Source organism: Bos taurus, chromosome 1 (genome assembly GCF_002263795.3).
Source record: "Bos taurus isolate L1 Dominette 01449 registration number 42190680 breed Hereford chromosome 1, ARS-UCD2.0, whole genome shotgun sequence".
Classification (NCBI taxonomy): domain Eukaryota; kingdom Metazoa; phylum Chordata; class Mammalia; order Artiodactyla; family Bovidae; genus Bos; species Bos taurus.
This window is the reverse complement of record NC_037328.1, coordinates 66,653,667-66,676,856: the sequence shown is the minus strand read 5'-3', so window position 1 is coordinate 66,676,856 and position 23,190 is coordinate 66,653,667. Positions and strand designations below refer to the sequence as shown.

At 42.0% G+C, this 23,190-nt stretch overlaps 1 protein-coding gene and 1 long non-coding RNA gene across 4 annotated transcripts in view; one reads left to right on the top strand and one right to left on the bottom strand.

Annotated features, from left to right (window-relative positions):
• The window catches only part of CASR (calcium sensing receptor), an 89,395-nt gene extending 67,866 nt beyond the window's left edge, over positions 1 to 21,529 (bottom strand). The window contains exon 1 of one of the 3 annotated variants that reach the window (XM_010801164.4): positions 21,314 to 21,529. The gene's annotated coding sequence lies outside the window, so the exon portion shown is untranslated. Of the gene's footprint in view, positions 1 to 20,664; positions 20,819 to 20,979; positions 21,254 to 21,313 lie in introns of those variants that run through there. The other 2 variants (NM_174002.3, XM_005201385.5) reach the window with 2 other exon arrangements.
• LOC132342118 (uncharacterized) overlaps positions 1 to 23,190 on the top strand; it is a 212,478-nt gene that overhangs the window by 80,631 nt on the left and 108,657 nt on the right. Inside the window, exon 3 of the long non-coding RNA XR_003034245.2 lies at positions 16,216 to 16,273. This is a non-coding gene — a long non-coding RNA (uncharacterized lncRNA). The remainder of the gene's footprint in view (positions 1 to 16,215; positions 16,274 to 23,190) is intronic.

Sequence of the window (23,190 nt, the reverse complement as noted above, 5' to 3'; positions counted from 1 at the left end):
GGGCAGACTATGCAATAAGAGTACTGGGACAACTGGTTAACCATGTGGGAAAAAATCAACTGGATACGTACTCAGATTATACACAAAAATCAATTGCAAATGGCTTGAAGATTTAAATGTGATAGACAAAAAATTTTAAAATTTAGGAGAAAATATAGAATGTCTTTATAACCTTAAATATAGAAAGATTTCTTAAGTAAAAAAAGCACAAACAACAAAAGAAAAATGATAAATTCAACTATATTAAACTAAGAACTACCATTCGTATAAAGGTCCTATAAAGTGAAAAGGTAAGCTGCAAGTAGGAAGAGGATAGTTGCAGCAATGTAACTGAAAAAAAGTGGTATCCAGAACATACAACATCCCTATTGTAAGAAAAATAGAAATCTCCCAATAGGAAAATAATGGGCAAAAGACATCAACAGACATTCATAGAGGAAAAAATCAGTTGACAAGGAAAGAAACATATACACATTTATAATCAAATTAAAATCACAATTTGGCGGCAACTTAACTGTTGGCAATGATGTGAATAAATGAGAAGTCTCATACACTAATGGCGGAAGTCTGAATTGGTAAAATCACTTTGCAAATCCATCTCACATTATCTAGTAAACATGAAAATGTGCATACCTTAAGCCCAGCACTTCTACCCATAGGTAAAATACACTAGAGATTTTTGGACAGTATGTCAAGGAGTCATGTACAAAAATATTATAACAACATTTTTTTTTAAACAACAGCAGGAAACTACAAATATTAGTTGCTGGTCGACAGGAAGATATATACATTTTAGTACACATGAACAATAAAATTCCATATAGCAGTGAAAATGAATGAACCATAGCTATTGCCATTAACATGTATTACTCTCACAAATAAAATATTTTTAAAAATGTACATTGAAGAAGAATGCAAAGACCATGACTCCATTTATACAAAGTTCAAAACAATGCAAATTAAACAATTTAGGGATTGTTTAGGGAAACACTGGTGTTTCTCATAAAGGGTAAAATATGTATTTTTTAAAACATAAATCTCTCATCCTAAAAAACGAGCATTAACAGTAAACCAGAAATTATGGACTGTTTTCCTATGGAAAAAAAAACAGAAAAAGAACTTCTACATCATGCTGTAAATCGAATATTAATAAAACCAATAGAAATCCTAATAAAAACATTAACATAATCACAACACACATTATATTCTTAATAAAAAAATACTACTGCAAATGCTGGGCTTCCCAGCTGGCACTAGTGGTAAAGAACCCTCCTGCCAATGCAGAAGATATAAGAGATTCAGGTTCGATCCCTGGGAGCATCCCCAGGAGGAGGAAATGGCTACTCACTCCAGTATTCTTGCCTGGAGAATCAAATGGACAGAGAAGCCCGGTCGGCTACAGTCCATGGGGTCAAAAACAGTCAGGACATGACTGAAGTGACTTAGCATGCGTGCATGCTCTACAAACATGAGAAAAGAGAAAGACAGCTTTTTACGAGAAGGTTTAAAAAAGGTTGAGAAAGCTGCCTCAGGACAAAATGCCTGAAGATCAGGGCATGTGTAACAAGCACTTTCCATACAGGATATGATGCCAAAGTTAGCCAAGGGGAGAACTTGGCGTGGATGAGCCTGGTGAGCAGAGATTCAGAGCATGCCGCATCCAGCTGTGTTAATATACTCTGTGGTCAATTGCTGATCCTTGGTGATACAGAACATTTATGTGTGGGTAAAAATATTGTATAAACAATGTGACATCTGTATATATTGACACAATTTTTTAATTTATTGCAATGTAAATATTTACTGATGTTTTATTAAATATTTATTGATTGTATATGAACCAGCATTTATTACAATAACACTAAGTTGTAGCATAATGAACAATTGAACACGTGTATCCCATAAAACTATAAGGTAAGGGAATGTGAAATACAAATTTGGGAGTGGAAAAACGAGTAGGACTTGATTAGAGGCACATACGGGCCCCCAGAAACTAATTTTCTTAAGCTGGATTTTAAGTAATCAGGAATCCATTCTATTATTATTTTTTAAACTATCATGTTTTTGCTGACTGTATAGAGCTTCTCCATCTTTGGCTGCAAAGAATACAATCAATCTAATTTCAGTGTTGACCATCTGGTGATGTCCATGTGTAGAGTCTTCTCTTGTGTTGTTGGAAGAGGGTGTTTGCTATGACCAGTGCGTTCTCTTGGCAAAACTCTATTAGCCTTTGCCCTGCTTCATTCCTTACTCCAAGGCCAAATTTGCCTGTTACTCCAGGTGTTTCTTGACTTCCTACTTTTGCATTCCAGTCCTCTATAATGAAAAGGACATCTTTTTTGGGTGTTAGTTCTAAAAGGTCTTGTAGATCTTCATAGAACTGTTCAACTTCAGCTTCTTCAGCGTTACTGGTTGGGGCATAGGCTTGGATTACTGTGATATTGAATGGTTTGCCTTGGAAACGAACAGAGATCATTCTGTTGTTTTTGAGATTGCATCCAAGTACATCTTTTGTTGACCATGATGGCTACTCCATTTCTTCTAAGGGATTCCTGCCCGCAGTAGTAGATATAATGGTCATCTGAGTTAAATTCACCCATTCCAGTCCATTTTAGTTTGCTGATTCATAGAATGTCGACGTTCACTCTTGCCATCTCCTGTTTGACCACTTCTAATTTGCCTTGATTCATGGACCTAACATTCCAGGTTCCTATACAATATTGCTCTAAGCATTGGACCTTGCTTCTATCACCAGTCACATCCACAACTGGGTATTGTTTTTGCTTTGGCTCCATCCCTTCATTCTTTCTGGAGTTATTTCTCTACTGATCTCCAGGAGCATACTGGGCACTTACCGACCTGGGGAGTTCCTTTTTCAGTATCCTATCATTTTGCCTTTTCATACTGTTCATGGGGTTCTCAAGGCAAGAATACTGAAGTGGTTTGCCATTCCCTTCTCCAGTGGACCACATTCTGTCAGACCTCTCCACCATGACCTGTCCATCTTGGGTGGCCCCACACGGCATGGCTTAGTTTCATTGAGTTAGACAAGGCAGTGGTCAATGTGATCATACTGGCTAGTTTTCTGTGATTATGGTTTCAGTGTGTCTGCCCTCTGATGCCCTCTCGCAACACCTACCGTCTTACTTGGGTTTCTCTTACCTTGGATGTGGGGTATCTCTTCACAGCTGCTCCAGAAAAGTGCAGCCACTGCTCCTTACCTTGGACAAGGTTGCCCATCCTGACCTTGAACGTGGAATAGCTCCTCTTGGCCACTGCCCCTGACCTCAGACTTGGGGTAGCTCCTCTCGGCCACTGCTCCTGACCTTGGACATGGGGTAGTTTCTCTAGGCCGCCGCCCCTGACCTTGGGCATAGGGTAGCTCCTCTCGGCTGCGTGGTCTGTCGCAGCCGCTGCAGCAAAAACAAGACCGGGAGCTGACTGTGGCTCAGATCATGAACTCCTTATTGCCAAATTCAGACTGAAATTGAAGAAAGTACGGAAAACCACTAGACCATTCAGGTATGACCTAAATCAAATCCCTTATGACCATACAGTGGAAGTGAGAAATAGATTTAAGGGACTAGATCTGATAGACAGAGTGCCTGATAACTATGGACGGAGGTTCGTGACATTGTACAGGAGACAGGGATCAAGAATAATCCCCATGGAAAATAAATGAAAAAAAGCAAAATGGCTGTCTGAGGAGGCCTTACAAATAGCTGTAAAAAGAAGAGAAGTGAAAAGTAAAGGAGAAAAAGGAAAGATATAATCATCTGAATACAAAGTTCCAAAGAATAGCAAGGAGAGGTAAGAAAGCCTTCCTAGCGATCAATGCAAAGAAATAGAGGAAAACAACAGAATGGGAAAGACTAGAGGTCTCTTCAAGAAAATTAAAGATATCAAGGCAACATTTCATGCAAAGATGGGCTCAATAAAGGACAGAAATGATATGGACCTAACAGAAGCAGGAGATATTAAGAAGAGGTGACAAGAATATACAGAAGAACTGTACAAAAAAGAGCTTCACGACCCAGATAATCACGATGGTGTGATCACTCACCTAGAGCCAGACATCCTGGAACGTGAAGTCAAGTGGGCCTTAGAAAGCATCACTACAAAAAAAGCTAGTGGAGGTGACAGAATTCCAGTTGAGCTATTCCAAATCCTGAAAGATGATGCTGTGAAAATGCTGCACTCAATATGCCAGTAAATTTGGAAAATTCAGTAGTGGCCACAAGACTGGAAAAGGTCAATTTTCATTCCAATCTCAAAGAAAGGCAATGCCAAAGAATGCTCAAACTACCACACAATTGCACTCATCTCACACGCTAGTAAAGTAATGCTCAAAATTCTCCAAGCCAGGCTTCAGCAATATGTGAACCATGAACTTCCAGATGTTCAAGCTGGTTTTAGAAAAGGCAGAGGAACCAGAGATCAAATTGCCAACATCCACTGGATCATCGAAAAAACAAGAGAGTTCCAGAAAAACATCTATTTCTGCTTTATTGACTACACCAAAGCCTTTGATTATGTGGATCTCAATAAACTGTGGAAAATTCTGAAAGAGATGGGAATACCAGACCACCTGACATGCCTCTTGAGAAACCTATATGCAGGTCAGGAAGCAACAGTTAGAACTGGACATGGAACAACAGACTGGCTCCAAAGAGGAAAAGGAGTACATCAAGGCTGTATATTGTCACCCTGCTTATTTAACTTATATGCAGGGTACATCATGAGAAACGCTGGGCTGGAAGAAGCACAAGCTGGAATCAAGATTGCCGGGAGAAATATCAATCACCTCAGATATGCAGATGACACCACCATTATGGAAGAAAGTGAAGAGGAACTAAAAAGCCTCTTGATGAAAGTGAAAGAGGAGAGTGAAAAAGTTGGCTTAAAGCTCAACATTCAGAAAACTAAGATCATGGCTTCTGGTCCCATCATTTCCTGGGAAATAGATGGGGAAACAGTGGAAACAGTGTCAGATTTTATTTTTCTGGGCTCCAAAATCACTGCAGATAGTGACTGCAGCCATGAAATTAAAAGACGCTTACTCCTTGGAAGGAAAGTTATGACCAACCTAGATAGCATATTAAAAGGCAGAGACATTACTTTGCCAACAAAGGTCCATCTAGTCAAGGCTATGGTTTTTCCAGTGGTCATGTATGGATGTGAGAGTTGGACTGTGAAGAAAGCTGAGTGCCGAAGAATTGATGCTTTTGAACTGTGGTGTTGGAGAAGACTCCTGAGAATCCCTTGGACTGCAAGGAGATCCAACCAGTCCATTCTGAAGGAGATCAGTCCTGGGTGTTCGTTGGAAGGACTGATGCTGAGGCTGAAACTCCACTACTTTGGCCACCTCATGCCAAAGAGTTGAGTCACTGTAAAAGACCCTGATGCTAGGAGGGATCGGAGGCAGGAGGAGAAGAGGATGACAGAGGATGAGATGGCTGGATGGCATCACCGACTCGATGGACATGAATTTGGGTAAGCTCCAGGAGTTGGTGATGGACAGGGAGGCCTGGTGTGCTGCGATTCATGGGGTCACAAAGAGTCGGACATGACTGAGCAACTGAACTGAACTGAACTGACTGAAACTATCATGTAAATTATCTCTAGTATGAATGACAAATTTCATAATAAGAAGCCAAGCAAAGGATGTTTGATGCTTTCATAGTAAACATTAGTAAACTAAATAAAATATGAAGTTAGTTATATAATTTACTAAGAAAAAAACTTGACTATTTTTGTTTAAAAACAAAATTTGCTAACTGTAAAATAGGCATGCAATATAAAAAAATATAAAGAAGAAATAGAAAATTAAAATTACCCAAAAAGTCCATCATCAAGAACTTCCCTTTGGTGACTCTATACAGATATGCTGCTGCTGCTGCTGCTAAGTCATGTCAGTCATGTCCGACTCCTAGCAACCCCATGGATGGCAGCCCACAAGGCTCCTCCACCCATGGGATTTTCCAGGCAAGAGTACTGGAGTGGGGTGCCATTGCCTTCTCCGCTATACAGACATAGATGTATAATTTTACAGAAGTGGGATCATCATATATTCCAGTCTGCAACCTCATTTATTTATTGCCATAAATACAGAATAATCATATTCAATGTCTTTATAGTACTTTATGGAATATATGAATCAAAATGTACATAGCTAATGATGTACTGCTGGGCATTTAAGATATTTCTTATTTTTTACTATTACAAACAACATTTCAATCAACCTAGTTTTAAACACTTCTTTTTAACACACGACAGAGATTTCTTAGGATTCATTCTCAGAGGTGGAAATGATGTATCACAAACTATTTTTTTGGGTAGTCAGGGATAATATATATATATATATTTTATAGAGGAAATGCTAGTTAGTATTTTGTTTTTCTGAGGTTAAACTGTTCCATCTACAACTTAGGTCCTAGAGAAAAAGGCAGGTGTCAGAAAACTCCACACCCCTCTCAGAAGAGTGTGTGGTGAAACTCATTTGTTTGTTTTTTTCATAAAAGAACTGAATTCCTTTTGTGGGGGATTGCTTTTAAATTATGTGAAACAACACTTCCGGAAGGCCCAAAACAGAAGCTGAAATGATCAGACCAAGGATTACCAGCTAAATGGAGAATATAAATAGTTGAGAGACAAGGTGGGCCCTATTGAAACAGGAAAGGGAAATGCAAAGGGGCTGGTGAAGGAAGCAGCAGACAGATGGTGAGAGTGGTGAGAGAAGAAAGAAAAGCTGAGGCAAGAATGAGGGCTCTTTGCAAAGACGGCTTGAGGCCTGATGGAAGGGGCGGCAGTGTGATGAGTGCAGGAGATCAGTGTGAGTCAACAGCACAGGCGGTTTGGAAGTGACTTGGTCAGAACATCAAAGCACAATAGGCCAATGAGAAAAAGTGAATGAACTCTTGCACTAACCAACCCCTCTCCCACGCACCAAAAACCCCCTAAGACAACAACAACAAAACTGAGAAGATAGAATTTGGTGTCTGGAGAAATGCTTGTTTGTGGGGGAAACTGTAAATATAAAGTGGGAGCACTGGTAAATACGAACAAAGACCACACGTTCAAACAACGAACAGCCACTTTCCTAATTAAAAAATAAACAAATAAATACAAAATTAAAAAACCTCAATGTCAATTTAAAAAGTAATTATTATATACAAAAAAAAAAGATACAAGAAAATAAAAAATCAGTCTTAATTCTATTCCTTTAATCTCACAAACTCTTCATAGTTTTTATATATACTACATATCTGAAATCCTATAGTATGTTATTTATTACATAATGAACACATTTCTATACCACCAAATGTTCTTTTTTTCAAATAATTTATAACGACTGCTTGGTATTTCGCTGTCGGTATGTATCATACTTAATTTAGCCAATTCCTTTCTGTTGGACATGGAGCCTGTTTCAAATTTTTCATATTATGAAAATCGCTGCGCTGAACTTCCTTGATATCCCAGGTGGCTCAGTGGCCAATGCAGGAGACTCAGGAGAAGCCAATTTGATCCCTGGGTCAGGAAGATCCCCTGAAAGTAGAAAATGGTAACCCAGTCCAGTATTCTTGCCTGGAAAATTCCATGGACAGAGGACCCTGGCAGGCTACAGTCCATGGTGTTGCAAAGAGTCAGACACAACTGAGCACAGCAGAGCAGAACTTCCTTAGGGTTAAATCTTTACACTTACTAATGATCATTTCCTTAGCATAACTTTAGGCATGGAAATTGTTAAAGTGTAAGAACATTTTAAAACTTTTAATATGCATTGCCAAATTGCCCTCCAGAAAGGGTGTACCCATTGACACTGTCACAACCATGTATACGAGAGCTTTGGCAAAGTCATATTTTCTGAAGGATGGAAGAAAGTTCCCAGAAACAAAATTTTGACTATGAGCTTTTGAATCTAGCCTGTTCTACTTGCTGGCCATAGACCTCAGGCAAGTCATTTAACCTCCTAAACCTCAGTTTCCCCACTGTATTGTGATAAAACCTAACTAAAGTTTTTGACAGGCTTAAACAAAACAATATCAGATCAGATCAGATCAGTCGATCAGTCGTGTCCAACTCTTTGCGACCCCATGAATCGCAGCACGCCAGGCCTCCCTGTCCAAATGCTTAGTACCACGACTGATAACATTGTAAATCCTGAGGAAACAGTAAAGGGCAGTCCTCAGAATGACTTTTATCCTAGGGTTTCACTCGGAAATCTTCCAAGAATATGGAATGAGGCTCCAAGGTGAAGGAATGGAGGTCCCAGGAGACACTGAAGGAGGGTGTCGGGATCACCCCAGAGTTGGCTCATAACCAGGGTCACAAAAAGCCTTCTGAATGAGAAACCTGACTGAATCTAAAATCATGGACTAATGGAGGTGCAGTTTAGCAGTGCAGCTCCGTGAGGCAGACACAACCAGCACTTTCATACTAATGGACAGGGAGGAAATGAAAGCATCACAGAAATCTCACCCTTCGCTACGAGGCCCAGCTGCTCAGCAGACCCTTTACAAATCTGGGGGAAATTACAAAAGGACCATTACAAGCCCTGAGACGTGTAAGCCATCAGAGTCACTTTATAATGCCACCCATACAATATCAGGAATAATGACCTCAGAAGAAAGAGGGAGGGAGAAAGCAAAGGAAGGGAAGAGGAGGAAGAGAAGGGGGAAGGGAGTGGAGGGCAAAAAAGAACCAAAGTATACAGACCAGATGAATGTGTCCCACTGTATTGGCCCCAGGAGGGTCTTGTTAAGGGGGAAGTGGCCCCAAAGATGTACAAGTTAGAAGTGGGCAGGTGAGACCTCTTGACAGATACTTGAATGAAGACAAGGATGCACAGTGAAACTGAGAAGTAAAACAAAGGCCATGAGATTTGAAGAAATATGAAAGGAGAGGAAGATGTCTAGAAACCTTCAAGAAGATCCAAGGGTTAAAGGGCACTGCAGGTACTTGGCTGCCCAGTGCAGAGCCCCATGGAAAAGTGCCTTCTCATGACACTGTGGACATGAGCAAACCACCCACAACTGCACTGCAGGGAAGGGCATTAAGAAGGGTTCAACCTCACCTATTTAACACCTTCTCATTGATGTGGCTTGATTTTACCAAATTAGGCAGGGACATGGAGAAGGAAATGGCAACCCATTCCAGTATTCTTGCCTGGAGAATCCCAGGGACAGAGGAGCCTGGTGGGCTGCCGCCTATGGGATCGCACAGAGTCGGACATGACTGAGGCAACTTAGCAGCAGCAGCAGCAGCAGGCAGGGACAGGAGTAGACTGGGAGGATAGGAAAGGAGGAGAGCAGGAAGGGGGGTAAGGCAGGCAATTAGTCGCCATCACAGCTGTTCCAAGGGGGACTCAGAGATGTAAGAGACGGGCCCTTCCTTTAAAGAGTTCCAAGTCCAGATAGGAAGATAAAATCCCTTGGTATGAAAATGCAAACATATAGGCTAAATGGCCAGATAAGAATAAAAGATGTAGAGGGGTATGGGCTGTGGCAGGACAAAGCTAGGAAAGCTTCCTGGTGTAGAAGGCCTGGATGGGATCTGGATGGGGGTTGAGAAGAGGGGCATTTTATACTGGGGAACTAAGCAGCTGGGGCAGGACTGAGAAAGCATGTCACGGGAGACTTGGTGACGTGTACCACTGTTCGAAAGAGGTAGGACAGTAAAATGGAAAGTAAATTGTTCCTCTCACTCACTGGGAGTCCTAACACCTCAGTTTTCTCACCTCTGAAGTCAAGATAACAATGTCCTTTCGGGGTTGTTGCAGGATGAAAAAATAATATGAATAGAGTACTAATACCATTACCGGCACCTGAAAAGTGTTTAGAAAGTGATAGATAAGTTTATTATATTACTACTCCTGGACATAACAACACAGCATAGAAATAAAGGGACAGGAGAATGAAAATCTAAAAAGCAAGCTGAAGATATCCAGAAATGAAAATGTTCACATTAAAAAGATGCAACATAAGGGGTGTTAAAAATTAAGGCATGGATTACAGTGGGACTACTTAATGTGTGGTCCATGGATCAGATTACCAGCATCAGTTTGGGAGCTGTAAAAGGTGGACCTTTGTCTTCTCCCCAGACTTACTAACTCAGAACTTCTAGGGGTGGAGCTCAATAATCTGCATGTTAATAATATTGTTTTTGCTGTTCAGTCACCCAGTGGTGTCCAACTCTTTGTGACCCCATGGACTGAAGCATGCCAGGCCTCCCTGTCCTTCACCATCTCCCGAAGTTTGTCCAAGTTCATGTCCATTGCATCAGTGATGCCATCCAGGCATCTGATCCACTGACGCCCTCTTCTACTTCTGTCCTCAATCTTTCCCAGCATCAGGGACTTTTCCAATGAGTCGGCTGTTCGAATCAGATGACCAAAATACTGGAGCTTCAGCTTCAGCATCAGCCCTTCAAACGGGTATTCAGGGTTGATTTCCCTTAAGATTGACTGGTTTGATCTCCTTTCTGTCAAAGGGACTTTCAGGAGTCTTCTCTAGCACCACAGTTTGAAGGTATCAATTCTTTGTCGCTCTGCCTTCTTTACAGTCCAGCTTTCACAATATAATATATTATTTCCAAAGAAACTTTGGAAAGAAGAGGTTAGCTCAAAGTAGATATGCCTGACTTCAGTTAGTTTTGTCCTCAAAACTAATCTTTTCACTTGTGCATGAGGGTTATTAATTTATAAAAAGAATCTTAGAGATTCTATAAGGAAAGTAACAGTATAGAAAAGAATTAATACTCAATCTTAATTATAGTAGTAGAAAATAGCCACAGTAAGTAGAATAAAGTTACGGTAGTTTATGTTATTTAATCATGATAATTAAATTCTAAAAAACCTTTATGTTTTTAGAGCTTTGAAGATTTGAGAATTGTAAACATAAAATGATTCATTCAATTCACAAAACAACCCTTTTGTGGTAGGTACTCTTGTCATTGCCAGTGTATAGATGAGCAAAGTGAGACATGGAGAGGTATCTAAGCCTAAAGGGCTAATAACTGGCAGAGTCAGGATCTGAACCTAGGTCGTGAGACTCTAAATCCACGCTTCTAGCCGCTAGTCTGTGCTGCTTCACCCCCACCATAATTTATTTAACCTCTACGTTATTATTGGACACACAAGTTTTTTCTAGTGTTTCACTGTCTTTAATAAACACTGTGAAGAACATATCTGGGTATAAGTTTTTAACCATATTTCTGATCATTTCTTTAGGACAGAAATTCTGAAACTGAAATCCTTGGTCAACCTTGATCAACAATTTAAAGGCAGTTATTTTACAGACATTATGTTATAAGAATAGCCATTTCCTCACTGCACCAGCATTATCTTTACAGTCTTAGTATTTTTTTTTTTTTTTTTTTTGGCTGCACCATGCAGTATATGGGATCTTAGTTCCCTGACAAGGGATGGAACCTGCGCCTCCTGCACTGGAAGCACAGAGTCTTAACCACTGGACCGCCAGGGGAGTCCTCAGTCTTGGTATTCTTGATCAACAAATTGGTATATCACTTTAAAAAAATTCTTACTTCTTTTATTAAGTAAAGTTAAAATATTTATATATGTTCACCTACTATGTGCTTTTCCTCATTTGAAAACTCTTACTATCCTTTGCTCACTTTTTTGAATCCATGGTTTTAAATTCTATGAGCTCTTTCAATATTGAAACTTTTAACCATCTGGCATACTTGCTGCAATAGTTTTTAGTTTATTTTCCTTTTAATTATGACTTTCTATATATGTGTTTTAAATGTTTATGTAATAAAATCTAACAAAATTTTCCTTTATGATTTTCTGTTACTTTTTCACTTTGAAAGAACTTCCTAATTCTTGTAAAATATCCTCTGCTTTCCTCCTTCACCTCCAAAAATAGAAACTTTCCAAACCTCAAGTTTTAACTTGAGGTTACTCTTTTGAGTATATTTACAGTAAGAAGGGGCGGCAGAGGGTTAGATGGTTAGATAACATCACTATCTCAATGGACATGAATCTGAGTAAACTCCGGGAGATGGTGGAGGACAGAGGAACCTGGAGTGCTGCAGTTCATGGGGGTCACAAAGGGTTGGACATGACTTAGCAACTGAAACACAGTAACAGTAGTAAGAAGTTCATTTTTTTTTTTTTTTTTCCAGAAAGCTAGGCAAGCCATGTGTGTTCATTTTTTTTTTTCCAGTTGGACCTCCTTTGAGTTCCACTAAACACGCACAGGACTGGGAGACAACCAGAAAATAGGACGAGGAGAGGGCTAGCAATGGAGTCAGGAGAATTAATCAGCTCTGTCATTTACAGCTGTGCTTCCTCTGGCAAGTCACTCTACCTTTCAGTGCACTAGTTTTCTTATTTGCAAATGGAGATGATGACACCTGTCCTGCCCATCTCCCTCATTTATCTTGTGAGATATTCTGAGGATCAAATGTGTTAATGATACAAGAGTGCTTTGTCAGTCACTGACTACTACACCAGCCTATATATTAGACTTGTTCACTCAGTAATCTCCTCCAGTATACCAGGTAATATGCTGGATTCTGGGGTTTCAATGTTAAATAAGACATGCTGTCTGTGCTTGATGACCTTGAACAATGTGTATTAGGTCAGTTAAGTCCTTTAATAATCAATGAGGTAGATAATATTAATAACCCCAGTTTATAGATAAGGAAACTGGGACATAAAGAGGTTGAACAACTTGTCTAAAGTTACACAATCAGTAAGGTGTCGAACGGGGAGATAATCCAGGCAATCTAACGATAGAGCCCAGACTTTCAACCAATGTACTGCACTGCCTCTCCAAAGACAAGGCTGAAAACTGGCTGACAATTGCATAGAGCCAAACTTTAGCTGAAATATTTTAATTTTTAAGCGTGCAGAAAGAGAAGGGCACCTGGCTTCCTCACTACCTTCTCCTCCTGGCCTCTCAACTGGGAAACACTAAGGACAGAAGGGTCCCTGTGGGCAGTGGCTGCAGGTGATGAGCAGACTGGGACCTGAGCCTGAAGGTGCTCATGAGCTGACAGACTTGTGGTCTGAAGCTGCGCTGGAGACCCTCGGCTTGTGTGTTCCCCTCTCACCAGCTCTCTCAGATCAGCTGGCACTCCCTCCTCTCCCTGGGAACCGTCTTCCACAGAGGCTACCAGACTGGAGGTCTGGGTAACACATCTGGCGTCTCTGAGTGAATGGTGGCAACTCAGTGTCTGACACGCAACTGGAGCTCAACTGAAGCTTGTTGAACTAAACTATGTCAAATTACAGAATATTTAGAAAGACTGAAGAAATGATCATTCTTTCAACCATCAATCTCTATTATGAGCAGAAAAATAAAACTTTTCCCCCCCTCAGTATAAGCAGTTCACCATTATTAGGGGGAACAACTAGAGTCTCTTTGAGCTTGCTTCTTTTTTTCTACATGAAAAACAATTTAAATAAGAAACATGCACGTCAGGAACTCCAGCAACAAAAACATGGATGAAAGAAGTCAAATAACTCCATTTTGCTATTTGATAGTAATTTTGCTTGTGTGTATTGAAAGATTTGTTGAAAGAAGAATATCTAAAATTAGCTTCCTCTCAGCAGGTATCATATTACCTTTGCCCCCATCACTGATAAGCATTCCCTGAAGGTGGAGGAAAACAGTTTCCAACTGAAAACTGTTTCCAACCAGTTCCCGGGGAGAAGGGGTGGTGTGTGTGTGAATCAGTCACAGATAAGAAATACATAAAAGTCAATTAATTCAGGTTACTTAAACAAAGAAATCCTCATTCATCTTACTTTTTCCATGTAAGCCCCAGAGATGAGCTGCGGCAAAGGATACAGGCCAGGTAAGCAGCTAACAAATGCCAAGCACTGTATTAAGCACTTTTCATATCTAGTCCATAAGGAAATATTACCTCAGTTTTACAGATATCAAAGGGATTTGTTGTTGTTATTAATATTTAGTCACTAAGTTGTATCCAACTCTTTTGCAACCCCACGGACTCTAGTCCACCTGGCTCTTTTGTCCATGGAATTTTCCAGGCAAGAACACTGGAATGGGTTGTCATTTCCTATTCCAAGCGATCTCCCCAGCTCAGGGATCAAACCTGCATCTCTTGTGTCTCCTGCATTGGCAGGCAGATTCTTTACCACTATGCCACCTGGGATATCCACCAGTAAAAGCTGAGGCTCACAGAGCTTAGATACATTGCCCAAGGTCACAGAGATGGGAAGTCCACTTTTAACCAAACTCTAGACCATCCATGGCAGAGGCAGACCGTTTTTCCCCTTCATTTCACATTTTGCCACCTTACTCCTTGAAAGTGAAAGTCATTCAGCCCTGTCCGACTCTTTGTGATCCCATGGAATAGTCCATGGAATTCTCCAGGCCAGAATACCGGAGTGGGTAGCTGTTCCCTCCTCCAGGGGATCTTCCCAACCCAGGGATCAAACTGGGGTCTCCTGCATTGCAGCAGATTCTTTACCAGCTGAGCTACCAGGGAAACACCTTATTCCTTCAGTTCAGTTCAGTCACTCAGTCGTGTCCGACTCTTTGTGACCCCATGAATCACAGCACGCCAGGCCTCCCTGTCCTTCACCAACTCCTGGAGTTCACCCAAACTCATGTGCATCGAGTAGGCGATGCCATCCAGCCATCTCATCCTCTGTCGTCCCCTTCTCCTCCTGCCCCCAATCCCTCCCAGCATCAGAGTCTTTTCCAATGAGTCAACTCTTCACATGAGGTGGCCAAAGTACTGGAGTTTCAGCCTCAGCATCAGTCCTTCCAATGAACACCCAGGACTGGTCTCCTTTAGAATGGACTGGTTGGATCTCCTTGCAGTCCAAGGGACTCTCAAGAGTCTTCTCCAACACCACAGTTCAAAAGCATCAATTCTTCGGCACTCAGCTTTCTTCAGAGTCCAACTCTCACATCCATACATGACTACTGAAAACACCATAGCCTTGACTAGATGGACCTTTGTTGGCAAAGTAATATCTCTGCTTTTGAATATGCTATCTAGGTTGGTCATAACTTTCCTTCCAAGGAGTAAGCGTCTTTTAATTTCATGGCTGCAATCACCATCTGCAGTGATTTTGGAGCCCCCAAAAATGAAGTCTGACACTGTTTCCACTGTTTCCCCATCTATTTCCCATGAAGTGATGGAGCCAGATGCCATTATCTTCGTTTTCTGAATGTTGAGCTTTAGGCCAACTTTTTCATTCTCCTCTTTCAGTTTCATCAAGAGGCTTTTTAGTTCCTCTTCACTTTCTAACCTTATTCCTTGGCCCTGCCTAATTTAAAGTCGGTGCATCTCTCTGTCTTCAAGTAATCAGACAGTTGTTCAAGCAGCTGAATCCAAAAGAAAAGAATTCAATCAGCATTCCCCAGGATCCACATTTGGAGGGAACAGGCATAAAGCTCCTAGCAACTTTTCAGTAAACACTATCATCCACATCTGGATTATTTTCAGTCTTATGAATGGATGATGTGGCTACCCAAACTATACTGTATTATAAAGTATGTGTGTGTGTGTGTGTGTATTTCTGTGTGTGTGTTAGTCACTCAGACTCTTTGCAACCCCATGGGCTGTAGCTCACCGGGCTCCTCTGTCCATGGAACTCTTCAGGCAAGAATACTGGAGTAGGTTGCCATTCCCTTCTCCAGGGGATCTTCCCAACTCAGGGATCGAATCTGGGTCTCCTGCATTGCAGGTGGATTCTTTACAGTCTGAGCCAATAGGGAAGCCTGTATTATAAGGTAGGGAGCACTTAAATCCTCTAATTCTCACTGGCTTTAATAAACATGCTTCAGCCAGAGGTTATTGGATTGTGGGAGGACACTTGAGAAAAGAGAAGGAAAAATTCAGTCATGCTAATGTCAGGCAAGAGTTGCACCAAAAGTATCAGACATAAGCAACCTTTATATGTGCCACTTTATGACAATGGCAAATGAATTAAGTCTAATGTTCATCCACCTGGAACTAAAAGCCTCCCAGAAATGAGAGAAAGAGAGAGAGAGAAAAGGAAAGAGACAGGGAGAATGAATAAGTGAAACTCATTACAGATGAACTAGACCTTCCTGATCCTATCAAAGTTATGAGATGAAAGGTGTCAAAAGGTCTCTTAAATCAAAAAGACAGCTTTTTGGAGATACCAATCATTAAGTCCTCAGCATATAAATTAAATATCTGATTCCCAGTCCTGCTTGACACCTGGCTTCCTTTTGTTTATCCTAGGAACACCTGGATGACAGTACCAAAGGATGACAGACCAGAATCCCACTGCTCTCAACTAGTAAGTAATTGAGTTCTGTGGCATCTACCTTGCAGTTGTCTCAAGCACTTGTCTCCTTTTCTTCATGGTTCAGGCCATCATCACTATCATCTGAATGGCTATAATCTCTTTAAATGATTGGTTTAGTTGCTAAGCTGTGTCTGACTCTTGCGACCCCATGGACTGTAGCTTACCAGGCTCCTCTGTCCATGGGAATTCTCCAGGCGAGAATACTGGAATGGGTTGCCATTTTCTTCTCCAGCTTTAAATGACTGCTCTGCTCCAAACTTAATCCCCTTTCACCCAGCATCCACATGCAGCCAGAATAACTGTGCTCTAAATAAAACTGCTCCCTAAGTCACTTCTTTATGTAAAACCCTCCAGTGGCTCCCTTAGCCCTAGGATAAAAAATAACAGCCAGCAACAAGTGGGTGCATAATCTGTGCCAGGTACTCCATGACTTAACCTCAGGTCCTGCAACAACCTTATGAGAGATATACAACCTTCATTACCATTACTTATTACTAAATAAGTAATTATTATTTATTTATTACTAAGTGACTTGATCAAGACCCCACGGCTGGAAAGTGGCAGAACCACGATGCATACCTGGGACTGTCTGACCTCAGAGCACATGCTTTAACCACAATGCTATCAGTGTGATGGCATGCAGGTTCTGTGACCTGGCATGTCTGCCACTCCAGCCTCATCTCTTAATGAGCCCCTCTTTGTTCCTCATGCCTCAGCTCTTCGAGCCAGTTGCACGTCCTGGACCTTGACACTCTGTTTCATGCCTGTTTGTTCTGGCACATGAATTCGTCTTCTAGAATGCCCTCTTCCCTTTGTCTATCTTTTGGAATGTCTCATCTTTCAAGATTCAGCTCAAGTATTAACTCCTCCATGAACCTTTTCCGGCAGAAATGACCACTCCTTTCCCTTGTGTATCACTGTTCTCTACTTATGCTTCCATTACAGCAACCACAATACTTCCCCACCCTTACACAGATGAGTACAACTCTCTCCTCTTAGACTTCTATGAAGTCTCATCATCTTACTAATCCATCTTACCCATAGTATCTCACAGAGTGCTAGGCACATTGAAGGTTCACCGTCAATGTTGAATGAATAAAAATATTTGTTTGCACATGAAATATGATGCCTGGTCAAAGCTCACCATGCCATTACATTGTGAGATTTATATTAATTTTACTTTATTGCATCAATGCAATTAGCAATTTTTTTCTTTACCTAACAACTGTATATGAAACTTGAAGAGATACATGCAGCTTTAGGGCAACTAAAATCAAAGCAGTGGATAGGAGTGGAGAGAAGACACTGTAGCTGACCTGCCACACCTGTTTTCACCTGGGAAAGTATTCAGTGACAATAATGAGCTATCACCACACAAGCCAAATTTGGTATGGGAGTTATGCACATATCTACCTCAGCAGTGTGATGATTCACATTTGAAGCACAATGCATACATTTTATTGTGCACAATAAAATAAACTGACAGACTAAAATTAATCTAATACAATTTGTAAAGTTTAAAAAGAAAAAAAAAGAAAAGCAAGAACATCAGCAATGGAAAACCATGACCAACTCAGGACAGTACAAACGATGCTGTGATAACAAAGCATCTCTCCCAAATTCCAAAAATGTCAGCTCTACATCTGTACATATGCAGTATTGCAAACACTACATCTGCCTTCGTGATTGTTGTTATTGCTGTTCAGTCGACCAGTTGTATCTGACCCTTTGTGACCTCCTGGCTGCCCAGGCCTCCCTGTCCCTCACCATCTCACCAAGTTTGCCCACCTTCATGTCCACTGCATCGGTGATGCCATCCAGCCATCTCATCCTCTGACGCCCTTTTCTCCTTCTGCCCCCAATCTTTCCCAGCATCAGGGACTTTTCCAATGAATCGGCTGTTTGCATCAGAAGACCAAAATAACAAAATGCCTTCTTGATTACTGGCAACCAAATGGAATTCCTAACTGATTCTGATCCTGCCTCAAAGCCACCTACACCCCCAACATTTCCACTTACTCCCGAATCTCAGCTCAAGGGAAACTTCCTTGAGAAAGCCTTCCCTGATCTCTAGGGTAGTCTATATACACTCTCAAAGACCTTTATTTCTTTCCTTGACAAAGGTTATCTTAGTTTATAATTACATATATTCAATACTCAGTTATCTTACTACTGGTTGCCTCCCTGAAGCATCTATAAACCCCAGGAGATCAGAGACCTTGCCTGGTTTCATTTATCAACTTTCCCTCAGTGACTGGTACATAGCCAGGCACTCTGCAAACATTTTGAATGCATAAGTGAATGATGAATGGATTCCTTCACCTCTTATTTGTTTATTGCCTTGTTCTAAGAACTGTACCTGATTCCTTACCAGTCTCAAGGTGGTACTCAAACCATTCCTCTTCATTATTCCCCCACCTTACCACAAGGCTCAGTCCTTATTTTCTAATCTTCTCTCCCAATCCCCTCTTCAAAACGGTTCTTAAAAATGGCAGTTTCTATCCAACCTGAATTTCCTGAACTGTGTGGGGTCAAGGTCACGCAACATGAAAAAATGAACACAGCAAAGGAAAACATCGTGACGGGAGTAGCTATTAGGTTATTTTAAATAGTCTACACAACTCCTAAAAAAACAAAACCCATTAATTCAGTAAAAATAATTTTTTTTTATTTTTTTAAATTTTATTTTATTTTTAAACTTTACATAATTGTATTAGTTTTGCCAAATATCAAAATGAATCCATCACAGGTATACATGTGCTCCCCATCCTGAACCCTCCTCCCTCCTCCCTCCCCATACCATCCCTCTGGGTCGTCCCAGTGCACTAGCCCCAAGCATCCAGTAAAAATAATTTAAACCACTTCTATTTTATCACAAAGACAAAAGTGGCTTGATTTGTTGATTTTTTTCCACTTCCGAATGTTTTGTCCTTGCATAGAAAAAGCCTTGGAAAGTAGTTACTTGTGCTGGTTGTCAGCAAGCCGACTGTGTGGTCTCCCAGCCACATCATCTGGGGGTCCTTCCTAAATGACAGGGTCCTGTCTCCACAATTCTCCTCTTCAGGGTCTTGATCTGCTCCCCCCCTTCTAATCCCCTAATCCCCTCTAATTCCTTCTTCTATCCCTTCCCCTTTCCTCTTGACTACCACAAAGCTATGTCTTGAGCCCCTTCACATATATAAAAATCCACCCTATTAGGTTCCTACTAATGAAAAATCCTATGCCTGTTTCTTTGCTGGTCCTGGGTGGAGGCCACAGAAGTAATGAGAGGTGTGACTGGCAAAGCTCTGCTTTCAGGAACAGGAACTAGTGAAGTGTTAGCTTTTGGAAGTCTAGAGCATTTCAGGAAATTTCCTTCATAAATTTTCATTCTACCAGACTACTTAAATTGCATTTGGAAAGTCCAGTTTAAGGAAGATAACTGGTAGTATAAAATTCTTCAGGGACCCTTCCCCAAAGCTCCTTTCTTCAAATCTCTGGGAGAGTTAAGGCAAGTAAAAGAAATGTCCTCTTGGCAGTGGACTCACTACCCCAAGGGCTACTCTGGTGAAAGAGACGTTTAAAGAGATCAGGGGTGGGGCCAGCAAGGAACCCTAGAGATTAAGGGATGCGGGCGGTGGCGGTGACGTCATTTTCTTTGGATACTTTTTTAGGCAGGAGGTGAGATAAAGAATCAAAAGGAGGGGACGGAAGAAGTAGGGTGCAAAAAGATATGGGTTAAAAAACAAGCGGGTATAAGTAGACACAAATGCTAGTATAGGAATATCTCTTGAAGTTATATATTTTTTTTATAAACCATGTATTGAAACTACAATTTTAAAAAATAAATAGTAAAAGACTATCAAACTGGTACTTTTTTCTTCCTAAGAAATATGGTGTATGGTGAAAAGGCCTGGGGACTGACACCTTAATTGGGGTCAGTGAGGCTAGGTCCCCAAGGCAGCTGGAAGCTTGGGCCAAGTATCCTGAGAGGGGACTCATGGCCCATGAGGATGGATTCTGACACAGTACCCTTCCATATGCATATACTCCAGAAAACTGCCTGTTCCCTGTTGACACACGGACAGGGAATACTTTCTGACCATGGTCACAGGCAGAAACAAGGCGGAGGCAGAAGACGGCACCCCACAGCCGCGTCTTGGTACGCACGCACTCCCGTGTATCTAAGAGGGTGACCCATTGCCGCTTCTGAGGAGCGGTAAGCCTTGGGTCCTGTAAGCTGGACCCTGACGTCCCCCGTGCCCTACGCTCAGCGTCCCCAGGGCTGAGCTGGTCCAGCTTGCGCCCTTCGCTTAGCCCCCTGCCCGCGACCCCCAGATCCTCCATTCCGCCTCCCCACCCGGGCCCTTTCTGCCCGCCCTCCTCGCGGTCGGTGGTCCTACCTGGCGTCCCGGCTCGGGCTCCCTCACTCCGGGCAGCGCCGGCCCGTCGGCCGTGGGTCTCCACGAGGCGCGCTCAAGATGGCCCGTGGGGCCCACTCGCGATGGCAAGGTCACTGGCTCGGAGAGGCGCCAGTCCTCGGGTCCTGCCGAAGCAGCCCCCGCAGACCCTCTGGACCGCCGCCGCGGCCCCTGCCTCGGAGCTCCGCCCCTCTGGCGCCCGCCCCCTGGGGGTCCCCAACTGCAGAGCCCAGCTCTGCTCCACTCCTCTGGCGGGGTGCTCGCTAACCCTCCACCCGGCAGCCCTGGTTCCCTCACCGGCTTCCCAGTCGTGCTGAGCTGAGTCCCCGGGACCCCGGCGCCGAGGACCGCGCGTCGGGTCTGGTTCTCCCGGCCACCGGCCACGCTCTCGCCTCCTGTGCTGTTCTTTCCGGTGCTACCTTGGGGTTCTCGGACCCCAGATCCAGCTCCTCAGGTCGGAAAGAACCCCTCTTCCCTCCTTCTCCTTGGAGATGCAGAGAAGTTTAAGAGGTTGGGGGCTTACGACTCTGCCAACCTTCTCTGTACTAGAGTGGGGAACTTTTTTTTTTTTCCGATGAAAGGCCGGAGAGTCAAGGTAAAATAAATACAAATCGTGGACCAAAATTCTTACTCATTCTGCAGGACTCAGTTCTAAGCTGCAGAAACTCCTCGGTGTTTGCAGGCAGCTCCCTCCTTCCACTTTCTTGCGCAAAAGGGCACTTCGGTCCTCCCTAGGCGGAGGCAGACAGACACCTGTTGGGTGTAATTTCCTCTGCCCGACCTGACCGTGAGCTCCTAGGAGACCGCGACCAGCCGCCCCTGCTCATTCCTGTCTCCTTCACTGGCATGGCACCTGCCACCTATCGGGGGCGTGAATACTTTATAAGTAAGTGGAAAATTAATTTCTTTTGTAGAAAGCCAGTTATTTCCTTTTATCCTCAGATAACACATACTGTTTTACGTGAGCAATTTGCTAGTCTCTATAAAGAGCCACAAGAGTTGTTATCCTCTTTGATGCAGAGGATGCATTAATTCCATTCTTGGGGAATTTTCCAGAACAAAAGATACTTATGTGTAGATGTTCATAGCAGGATCTTTTTTTACAGAATGTCATAATTTTAAAAAACCACAAAAGCAAGAAACAAAGCCAACCTTGTCAACAATAGGAACTTGGTAAAATAAAATACTTTCATATTTTGGGGTAACTTAATGAGCTATAATATAGTCGTTAAAATGATAAACATCAAGGCAGGAATGCCTCAAAATGTTTTTAGAACAAGGAGGGAGTATTTATTTACTTATAAAGCTAAAAAAAAAAAAAAAAAGGAAAATATGAAGCAATGTGATAAAGTGTTTACAAAATAACATTAAGCCAAAAGAGTAAAAAATTGCATAGTTACCATGCTTAAAAATGTCAAGTAAAGAAAAATGCAGATTTTTTTCTCAGTAAACTGGGGTTAACACTTACCTTAAGGGGTTCTTGGAGCATTAAATGAGGTATTGGAGAAAATTACCTGATACTCAGCAAAAAGTTTTCTTTTTCCTGCTCCAAAGGGACAGACACTCATGCCTAGAGTCACAAATACATTGTCATCCTAGCTCAGTTCTGCTGGTTTGACCTCCTTCCATTCAAATGTAGGGTAAGAGAAGGAGTTGAACAAATGTGGAAGCGCCAGGTTAAAGTGAAAGGCAGAATCCAGTTAATAAGAATAAACGCCAAGTCCTGCCTCAGGCCCAAATCTCCAGCAGTACAAGTTCACAATGGGGGATTTGGCTCAGCAGCAGTCCACATCAAAATATCTTAGAGATTTTAGTTGACTACCAGCACAGCCTGGTCAGTGCCCAAAGGAGGAATTAATTCAGCCCCAAGCTGAATGACACTGCAGTCTTAGCCTGAATTTATACTCTTCAGTCATCAACTTACAACCAGAGCAAAACGTTCAAATATCCTTAAGAAAATCACTCTGAAGAGCTAGAGTTACTTCCACTTTAAAGACGAAGAAACTGGTTAAGGTGTTTAGAATTGGGCAGCTAGGAAGTGGCAGAACTGTGACCTGAATCTGATCAGGGTGAACACTGTCCAGGTGCTTTGCTAGTGGGTCCCCGTCTGTACACCTCCCATCAGAGGTATAGGCAATGCTTTTGAGTGGTACATAGACAATGATGTTAAATAACAGTGGATCACATGGTGAAAAAAGTTATGCTGTCTTCAATTCTGTTCAACCTATAGATGTTAAGACTTTGCTGACAAAGGTCCATCTTGTCAAAGCTATGGTTTTTACAGTAGTCATGTATGGACGTGAAAGTTGGACTATAAAGAAAGCTGAGTGCCAAAGAATTGATGCTTTTCAACTGTGGTGTTGGAGAAGACTCTTGAGAGTCTCTTGGACTGCAAGGAGATCCAACCAGTCAATCCTAAAGGAAATCATTCCTGGATATTCATTGGAAGGACTGATGCTGAAACTGAAACTCCAATACTTTGGTCACCTGATGCAAAGAACTGACTCA